This window comes from Squalius cephalus (genome assembly GCF_949319135.1).
Source record: "Squalius cephalus genome assembly, chromosome: 9".
Classification (NCBI taxonomy): domain Eukaryota; kingdom Metazoa; phylum Chordata; class Actinopteri; order Cypriniformes; family Leuciscidae; genus Squalius; species Squalius cephalus.
In genome coordinates, this window is record NC_137130.1 from 42,847,877 (window position 1) to 42,858,155 (window position 10,279).

Genomic DNA, 10,279 nt, shown 5'->3' on the forward strand with positions numbered 1-10,279 from the left:
ATCCACAATCCATCTAGACAGCCTTTGCTTGGTGACTGGATCGCCTTTGGATCGGCCACCAAAGCAGACAAATAGCTGTTCTGACTGCCTGAAAGACGCAGAACGCTCCAGATAAATTCTCAGTGCCCTGACAGGACACAGAAGATTCACCTCCCCATCTTCGGCAGAGGGGGGAAGGGCTAATAACGTAATGACCTGTGCTTTAAACGGAGTTGAAAGCACTTTAGGCACATAACCATGCCTGGGTTTGAGGACGACCTTAGAGTCACCTGGGCCAAACTCCAAACATGAAGGGCTCACAGAGAGCGCCTGCAGATCCCCTTCTCGCTTAATAGATGCCAGTGCCAGCAGGAGAGCAGTCTTTAGCGAGAGAGGTTTCAAATCAACCGACTGTAGCGGTTCAAATGGTGGGCCCTTTAAGGCCCCTAAGACCCTGGAGAGGTCCCATAGGGGCACAGAAGGGGGCTTGGAGGGGTTAATCCTCCTAGCACCCTTCAAAAACCGCACCACCAAATTATCCCTTCCTATCGACTGGCCAGCTATCGGGGCATGATGCGCTGCAATAGCTGCCACATACACTTTGAGCGTGGACGGGGAGCGGCCCGCATCCAACAGCTCCTGCAGGAAGGATAATATTGTATCTACCTCACATGACTCTGGGTCCAGACAGTTTTTCGAGCACCAGCTGGAAAACACTGACCATTTCAAAGCATATAGGCGCCTAGTAGACGGGGCCCTGGCTTCGGAGATAGTGTTTAGGACCTTCCTTGGAAGGTCCCCGGGTACCCGTTTAGGGGCCACACATGGAGGGCCCATAAATCGGGACGCGGATGCCATATCGTCCCTTTCGCCTGGGAGAGGAGGTCTTTCCTCGTCGGAACAGGCCAAGGGACTGTGTCTGATAACTGAATCAGCTCCGGAAACCACGGTCTGGATCTCCAGAGAGGGGCCACCAGCAGGACTGGGCACCCGCTCTCCCTGACCCTCTTTATGACTTGTGGAATCATCGAGACAGGGGGAAAAGCATATAGGGGGCGATTGGGCCAACAATGGGTCAACGCATCCCTGCTCTTCGAGAAGAACATCTTGCAATGAGTGTTGGATCTCGAGGCAAAAAGGTCTATTTCGGCCTCTCCGAACACACTCCATATCAGACGAACCGTCTGAGGGTTTAGGGACCACTCGCCTGGGGGAGTGTTGCCCCGTGAGAGCATATCCGCGCCCAGATTCTGAACGCCCGGGATATGCATTGCTCTCAAAGAGCGCAGATTGCTCTGTGCCCATATAAGGAGTTCTCTCGCTAGGGCATACAGGCTGCCTGACCCGATTTATATAGGCCACCACTGACATGTTGTCCGTGCGGACCAGGACATGGTGGCCTTTTAGGTTTGTTAGTAATGCTTTCAGGGCCAAACCAACCGCTTTCATTTCCAGACAGTTGATGTGTAAGCTCTGCTCCGTGCTCGACCAGAGGCCGGAGACAGGCTTGCCCTCGTGCAGAGCACCCCAACCTAGGTTGGATGCATCTGTAAACACTACTTTCCTTCTGGAAACTACTCCCATGGTCACACCCTTGATGTACCAGTCCTGAGCTCGCCAGGGAATCAGGGCTCTTATACAACCGTGATTCACCATGATGCGCAGGCTGCCGGACTGCCATGCATAGGTTGGCACACGGCGTTTCAGCCAGTGTTGCAGCGGGCGCATGCACAGTAATCCCATACAGAGTACTGGCGATGCTGCTGCCATGAGGCCGAGAAGTTTCTGAAATTTTTTCAGGGGCGCGCGCTCTCGCGCACTGAACGAGGCTGCTAGCGTCTGCACTGCGAGCGCGCGCTCTCGTGTGAGCCGCGCTGTCATCTCCACTGAGTCTAAAACTGTGCCCAGAAAAACTACAGTCTGGCTGGGTGTCAGTTTGCTTTTGGCAACATTGATTGTGAGACCCAGGCATTTCAAATGGCCGAGAATCAAATCTCTGTGAGCTACCAGCTCTGCTCTCGATTGTGCTAGCACCAGCCAGTCATCGAGATAATTCAGCACGCGCACTCCCTGATGTCTCAGGGGAGAGAGCGCTGCCTCCATACACTTTGTGAATGTACGGGGTGCCAGGGACAGGCCGAAGGGCAGGACCGTGTACTGATAGGCTTGACCCTCGAAGGCGAATCTCAAAAATGGCCTGTGACGAGGGTTTATCTGAATATGAAAGTACGCGTCTTTCAGATCCATTGTTACAAACCAGTCTCCCGGGCGAATTTGCGCTAGGATGTGTTTGATAGTCAACATTTTGAACGGCCGTCTCATGAGAGCTTTGTTCAAATGTCTCAAATCTAGTATGGGTCTGAGACCACCGTCTTTTTTCGGAATTAGAAAATAACGGCTGTAAAACCCTGAATAAGTTTGCGCTGGAGGGATTAATTCTATCGCCCCTTTTGCTAACAAATTCTGTACTTCGGCGCGAAGCACGTGACCCACGCTGCTTCTCACTGAAGACTCGACTACCGCCTGAAATTTTGGGGGTCTGCGAGCGAATTGGAGCGAGTAACCTCGCTTTATAATGTTTATGACCCAACTCGACACACCGGGGATGGCTTGCCAGGCCTGCACCCGTGTGGCTAGGGTTTGATACACAGTTTGGGATGGGCCGCCTAACACAAGGGGACCTGATACCCTTACATTGTGATTTGTGCACATACTGAGTGTTGGACTGACTGTACAGGCTTTTGTCTGGGGAAAAGTCAGTGTAACAACTGGGAGGGGGCCGCCTAGCGAAGGGGGACCGTGAACCCGTGTGTTGTGATTGTGAAACATATTGCTTTACGTGGGTCGCCGTGAAAAGGCGTTTGTTTGTAGAGGCGCACGCAGTGCAGTGGGCCTGTTGACAATAATAAAATCTCCAGCCACCTGAATTAGACAGGGAGCTGTGAGAAGTGTCATGGGATTTTGAGCAGTGACTATCTGTGGCGGCGCACGCTTCATAGCGGGCGCGCTGACTGCAGTGATAGTGTGCGGCATGAGTGGCACGCTTGTAACGGGCCTAATGACTGATTTGAGAACGTTCCCAGCTACCTGTGAGCGGGGGCTGTGGGGGAACATTTATTTCTCACTCTGTTTGAGCTGCTGTGAGAACAGCGATAGTTTGCAGCAGTGCACGTTTTACCGGGCCCCTAGACTGCAGTTATAGCTTTGTTAGAATCGTGATTCAACATGACTAGCTGGCCATTCTTCTTCCAATTGCACTCCTACTGGGTTTAGATGGGGGCGGGGTCAACGTTGAGCCCGATCAACCCCTTTCCCGGACGTTGCCAACGAGGGTGAGTCACGCAGGGCGGAGCCGACGTGAACTCGTTCGCTTTGGTGAAAAGATTTAGTCCAGCCGAGAGGCGAGAGTCTCAGAATCCACCACTGACAGAGGGGGATTGACAGAGAAAAACTCTTATAATGCTTAGAATGGCAGCTTGTTCTTGCAGTGAGAGAGAACGGTTTCAGCGTGGTTGATTCCAGGCATGAAAACGCGCTGTTGTGTCTGAATCACGGAGAAGGTTCTGCGTGATGAACAGAATGTAAGGGAGCAGTAGCTCTCGTAAAGAGAGATAGCCGCGTGCACATCTGACCGCGTGCTTCTTCCGTTGCTGCTGCACGAGAGAGCATTTTCAGAGAAAACGCGCTTCTGTGTGACATGCAAAACAGAGGGCGGGGTAGCTCTCTTGTGTCGTAAAGAGAGCTAGCCGCTCGAAAACATCTACCCACGCGCTTCTTCCGTCGAGGCTCGACGAGGGAAGAAACGGGGGGGAGCGCGAGAAGCGGTTTGCCGTCCCAAAGGAGAGCTAGCCGCGAGCGCATGACGTAATAAGCCGATCCGCACATCTGACCGCGCGCTTCTTCCGCCGCTGCTCAATGAGGGAAGGAAGCGGGCAAGCGCATGAGAGCATTTTCAGAGAAAACGCGCTTCTGTGTGACGTGCCAAACCGAGGGCGGGGTAACTCTCTTGTGTCGTAAAGAGAGCTAGCCGCTCGAACATCTACCCACGCGCTTCTTCCGTCGAGGCTCGACGAGGGAAGAAACGGGGGGAGCGCAAGAGGCGGTTTGCCGTCCTAAAGGAGAGCTAGCCGCGAGCGCATGATGTAATAAGCCTCATGCAGATGCATCCGCACGTGGCACACATCCGCCGGCAGAGAGTGCATTTTGCGTGGAGAACTCCCAGGCAAGAAATGCAGCTCGCGTGTCCATCGGCCTCGTGCAGCTTACCTCCGCACGTGGCACAAGATGAACCAGGCATATTAGAAACATTAATTGCTAGTAAAAGGATATGTATCGTCGTCGTCGCCGGATAGCCACAGGTGAGACGGCGTCAGGGGAAAACGGCAGAAAGGGCGTAGTCCGCTGAATAGATGCTCGCTCAGGCTGAAGGGCTTGTTCAAACGGCGAAGCTCAGTAAAACAGTCAGAGACATGCAGTTGTCGCTGAAGGAGTGAAATCTGCTATAATGGCGAATGCGGGGCTCTGATATAGACTAAGGCCACGCCCCCTTTGGGAGCTCTGACGTACAATGTTGTTCATTGGTGGCCTGTCTGAGGCGCCCGCGCCATTGGTTTAAGCAGTTGCTGCAGCACAGCCTATGAGCGAGCCACGCTCAATGTGCTAGCTGTGCAGCTGCAAATGCGTTTTAAATAAAAGCTTCAGTAAATCGAGGAAAAGGAGTTTCCCCACTGCGTATAGCTACACAATACGAAGTGACCGTTCGAAAGGGAACTAGGAAAAAATGTTAGAAAAAACTAGGACAAAAATTAAACAGTGAGCTATTTATTTATGCAAACAGCAACTAAAACTTACCAGTAACTTCTGATAGCAGTATCTTCATCTCTTCAAATTCGACTTAAAAAACTTGGCTCTGATTGGTCAAATTGAATGTAGCTGAACTGAAAAAGACGTGCTGTTACACAGAGTCAAAAATATGACTGGCAAAGTAAACGTAAATGTATTACAAATCTTACCTAGAATCACAACATAATGAGGTTCCAAATGTCACACGTCATGCAAACTTGAAGATGGAGGAAAAAATAAAAACAACACTAACAGTTACGTTTTCTATTAACGTTAGAAAAAAAAAAATCTAAATACTGTCATGATCACTCATTAAGTAGTTGCAAAACATTTAAGAATTTCGTAAATCTTAGAAAGAAAAACTGAGATATCGTAGGCTAATGAAACCTGAGAGATTTAACTTATCCCTCTGATGACGATTTACCTGTTCAAAAAGTGAATCGCAAAAAACGTCACCTAATCCATATGAATCACGTGGTTTCCTCCAAGTCCTCTAAAGAAACACGATCGCTCCAGTTTAAATTTAGACTTAATCTAACTTATTAGAAATATAATCACATTCAATGAACGCACAGCAAGCTCTGAGTGAGTGAGGTGTGAGCTCATAAATCATAATTATCACAAGAACCAATCACAGACGTTCAACGGCTCTGGAACCAATCAGGATTAGTCACGTGTGTTATTCGTGTTTTTCAAATTTATACAAGTACAACATATTTTTGAACACCATTAAAACATCTTTGGAAAATGTATCTATGATGCATTTAAAATGATATGATGTTGATGATATCCTTGTGGGAATTTCAGTAGTAAAAACATATCATGTAATGGACAACAGCCCTTTACAAGTAGCCTACAAACAAGTAAAAGTGAACAACATTAATTTTAAGTGCTTATTGCAATGCTTAATAATAGTTGACAAATGTTTATAATACATTAGAAGTAGGTACATTATACAAAAAATCTAAAATATTAAAATGGTAAAATATTACAAATATATAAATATTACAAATATATTGCAGTAGGCCTAAGTGTTTAAAGTACTTTAAACACACTAAAAGCTTAATCATTTAGCTATGTTCTTACACAAGTTACACAAATGTACTTTAATTAAGAGCAACATAAGTATGTTTTCTTTAAATACACCAAAACTTCACACAGACGGTATATTGTGTTTAGCATATTAGCAAAAGTTTTGTCCCCACTGCCATCACAACGCTGAACAAACTGTAATATTGCCACCGACCCCCCCACCACAACAACCACCACCATCACCACTACTACTACCACCAACCTCAGTTGCCTTGTAGTTTTTATATCTGACAATTTTTTGTGGGTGTCTTAATGAGCTGTATGTTTGTATATGTTTTTGAATATGTTATATGTATTACACGTTATATGTGTTTCTTATATGTGATATTTCTGTGCTATGGAAAAAGGAAAAAAAGGATGTGTGGAAACGATTATCCCTATGGGACAATAAAGACTCTCTATCATCTATCTATATTTCTTAAACTAAGCATATTTATTATCAATCTACTTGTGCACTTTTTTAGAAATATATTAAAAGTATGCTTGTGTTTAGCATATTTCTTAAAAGTATAATTAAGCATATATTTATTACCAATGTACTTGTAGTGCATTTGTTAGAAATATATTAAAATGACGCTTATGTTTATCATATTTATTTAAAGTATAATTAAGCATATATGTATTACCAGTGTATTTCTAGTATACTTTTTAGAAATATATTAAAATACAATTCAATGTATTTTTTATGCACTTCAAATAAGCATGTTGGTAATACAAATGTATTATACTATTTGTATTTCAAGTTTATTTTTAATATATTTAATACTACGTCTTTTTCACCTTATCTGAATACACTTAAAATCAATTTAATAATTAGTAATATTTAGTTTATTTTTATAAAGTGTACTTAAATAGCACTTTTGGGGAAATTTAATGTTTGACTATTACATTTTGAATATATTTTAAGTAAAATCAATTTAATTTAAACTTATGATAGCTATCTAAAAGTGCACTAACAATGAACTATTTTTAATGTGTTAAAAATTTACTTGTAAGAAATACACTAATAAAACACTTCTGTGTATTTTTTCAATAGTATATCTTTTTTCTTATGCACTAAAAATACATTTAAAATATCAATGTTATTTAGTATATTTTCGCAATTACACTTAAGTACTACTTAAGTAAAAATATACTTTTTATTAGTGTATTTATAGTGTATAATTTTAAAAATTTTCTTTAGCACAAAAAATAAGAATGTACTACAAATGGACTTTCTTGTATTTAAGTGTTTTTTTAGTGCACTCAAGTACACTTTTTTTTCACCTGGGAACCTGGAGGCGCCTGTTTTCCATTACCTAGTCCGATAAGAGTGTCGTCTTCCTCCTCTACAACACCCTGAGCGTCCATGTTTGGACCGTCGTTGCTTCAGCAGGAGCGCCAGCAGGTGTACGGATCTGACTTTGACCAGAGATGACCCACCCTCCCTGGGGCCGGCCCGGGAGGTCTGCAAGCATGGAGCTCTTCTTCAAATACAAGATATTTTTGGACATTTTTACGAGGAGGAATATCCTTCAGTGTGTCTTTCACCCCTAGCTCACCCAGGATGGTGCACATTCACCGGTGTGCACGCCCTGGAACCGAGGGACTGGGTGTCCAAACCAGACCCTATTTACTGGAAGTCTCGCCCGCACAAAGTGCACTTTCTCTGGGCTGGGTCAGGCTGTTTCTCCACCCGGTCTGACCACCATGGTTCTCTGGTCCATGTTCCTTGTCCGAGCGGAGCTTTGTCCCTCCTTCACAAAGACCCAAAGGTCCGTTTTAGGACTGACTTTGCTCCAGACGGAGCTCCAGCGGTGGCGGACAAATCCGAATCTGGCTCAGGACGGGCCACTCTCCCTGGGCTGGCCAGGGGAGGTCTGACAGCATTGAGTTTTCCAAATGTATCACAATAATTTGGACATAGTTCTTTTTTTTTTAGGAGGAATTTCCTCCAGTGTGCCATTCACCCTTAGCACGCCAAGGACGTTGCACCTTCACTTGGATGCGCACCGGTGGGTCATCAAAAAATGTGCTTAATTGACCAATCCCCATGATTCTGTTACTAGTCCGACATTAGTTCTGGAATGTGTGGTTGTCAAGCTAGCTGTCAAGATTCTTACTGTTACAACATGTGTTGTTATGGAAGTTTCAGAGTGGAAAAAGTAAGTGGATCAGTTTACCCCCAGCTGGATCACTTTACCCCCTTGATTTCTCTGGTCTGTCTTAGTTTACCCCTAAGCTGGGGTAAAGTGAGACACAAGACCACTTTTTTAAAAACAATCATATTTTCACTGCCCTTCGTCCTGAATACATTCTAATAATTTCCATTGCTAGGAAACATCCTGAATTAATGGGAAATGTGTAAATTTGACTGATATATCATTTTAGCTCACTTATACCCCTTTTCCACCAAGGCAGAGCTGGTGCTGGTTCGGAGCCAGAGCCTAGTTTCAAATCGGTTCTTTGTTTTTCCACCGCCAAAGCACCAGCTCCGAACCAGTAAAACTGGTTCTTAAGTAGCACCAAATCATTGCAGGGTCTAGAACGGAGCCAAGAAAGAACCGCTTGCGTCAGGGGCTGGGGGCGGGGTTACCGTGACCAACAAGACGAATAGAAACTTGTGACCGCCATTTTTAAATAGCAGCTAGTCGAGCTAATAGCAGCTCGATTATAATATCCGTCTATGTAAGTTACGGCGAGCTGCACGAACGCATTGGATTCCGATGTATTTTTGCAAACCCATGAGCATCCATAGTATTGCAACGTCCGTTATTGTTGATGGCTTGTTCGAGATGCATCGGAGCCGCGAGGACCGATCGGAGCTGCGGGAGTGTTTGGAGAGCATACGACTCCTTGTGCTTTTAGATCGCTATCGCAGTGCTTTGATGTCATGCGGCGATCGATCTGCGAGAAGCCGATGCATCTCGAACAAGCCTGGCGTGTTTGTGTTTAGCGCTACCGCACTAGCGGTTGCTGGGCAACATGAGACGTATACAGTGACGTAAGATCTGGCTCTGTTGTGGCTCTCTAGCCGGTGGAAAGGCAAACCGGTTCTTAGTAAGCTCGTCAGTCGAACCAACTCTGAACCAGCTCTGGCTCTGGCTCTGAACCAGCACCCGGGTCTTGTTGGTGGAAAAGGGGTATTAGAGGGGAACGAATGTAAAAAATGTCTCACTTTACCCCACTCTCCCCTATAGAGGAACTCACTAGGTACATAATTGTAAAAATAAATAATATTGGGATTATTATTGAAGAAACTTGAGGGTTTTAATATCCAGATGAGACATTATAACAATAAATGCTAAAAATTTTAATAGTTGCAACAGTTGTTGAATGTGTGATAAATCGCTTTGTCAGACCAGGTCCAAATATTCTCATGCAATCTGATTAAAGCTCGCAATAAAGAGCAAAAGAATAAATAAATGGGCTCATCCTGAAAATCTGTCAAACGAGACTCCCGTGGCTCTTCTGCTTCTGGGTCGGGTTGCACCAGCCGTTCGTAAGTTCTTTCTTAAATTGGAACGTAAAGTCCACACTAGAGGCTTAGTAACTACTAGCTAGTTTGTAACTAACTCTGAACTTTATTCCGTTGCACCATTTGTTCGTAAGGCAGAACGTAGCTAGTAGGTCGTAAGCTCTCCGTAAAGTAATGTGTAGTCGCATAATATGACGTTTAGCCTCGGTTATCCAATAGCAGCCTTCAAATACGTGAGCAGAAGTTGTGTTGAGATTCTGTGAATTTCAGTTTATCCTTCATTATTTTACCTCATGTTACTAACGGTAAAAATAAGTTTCCATTAAATACGATACTTGAATAGCATAAGTGTTTTTATATGTAACATTCAGAAACTGTATTTGAAATGAAATGAATAAGGATCAATAAATAAATATTGATACAAAAAGCATAAGAAATTACGTTTATTGATTATGACTGATATTTGACATGCACATGGACCGATGCACACAGCGTCGGGTTGTTTAGAATGGGTTCGTGTTAAAGATAGCCTCTAACAAAGTAATCTTTTCACATAATGTTCTCTCTCTTAAAATGTAAGCGAGTGTAAATGTCAGCATAATCATATATGTCTAAAGAATTGAAGTCTGTCAGGTAAAAGAATAGCTTATTGATGCAGTTCAGTCTGTCTGATATTTTATTCCATCCGCTACTCCTGATCGGAGGCTGCCGTAAATATTTAGTTTAAACGTAGAGTTACGCTTCAACTAAGTTTAATGGTGCAACGCAAAAATATTTAGAAGTGCGTAAGTCGTAACTTAGTGTCCATTTACGTCAAAACTAGGCTAAGTTATAACTTACGCACAGCTGGTGCAACCGGCCCCTGTTCTCTTCCAACTTCTGCTCGCCACTAGAGGGATCCCTCTCCCG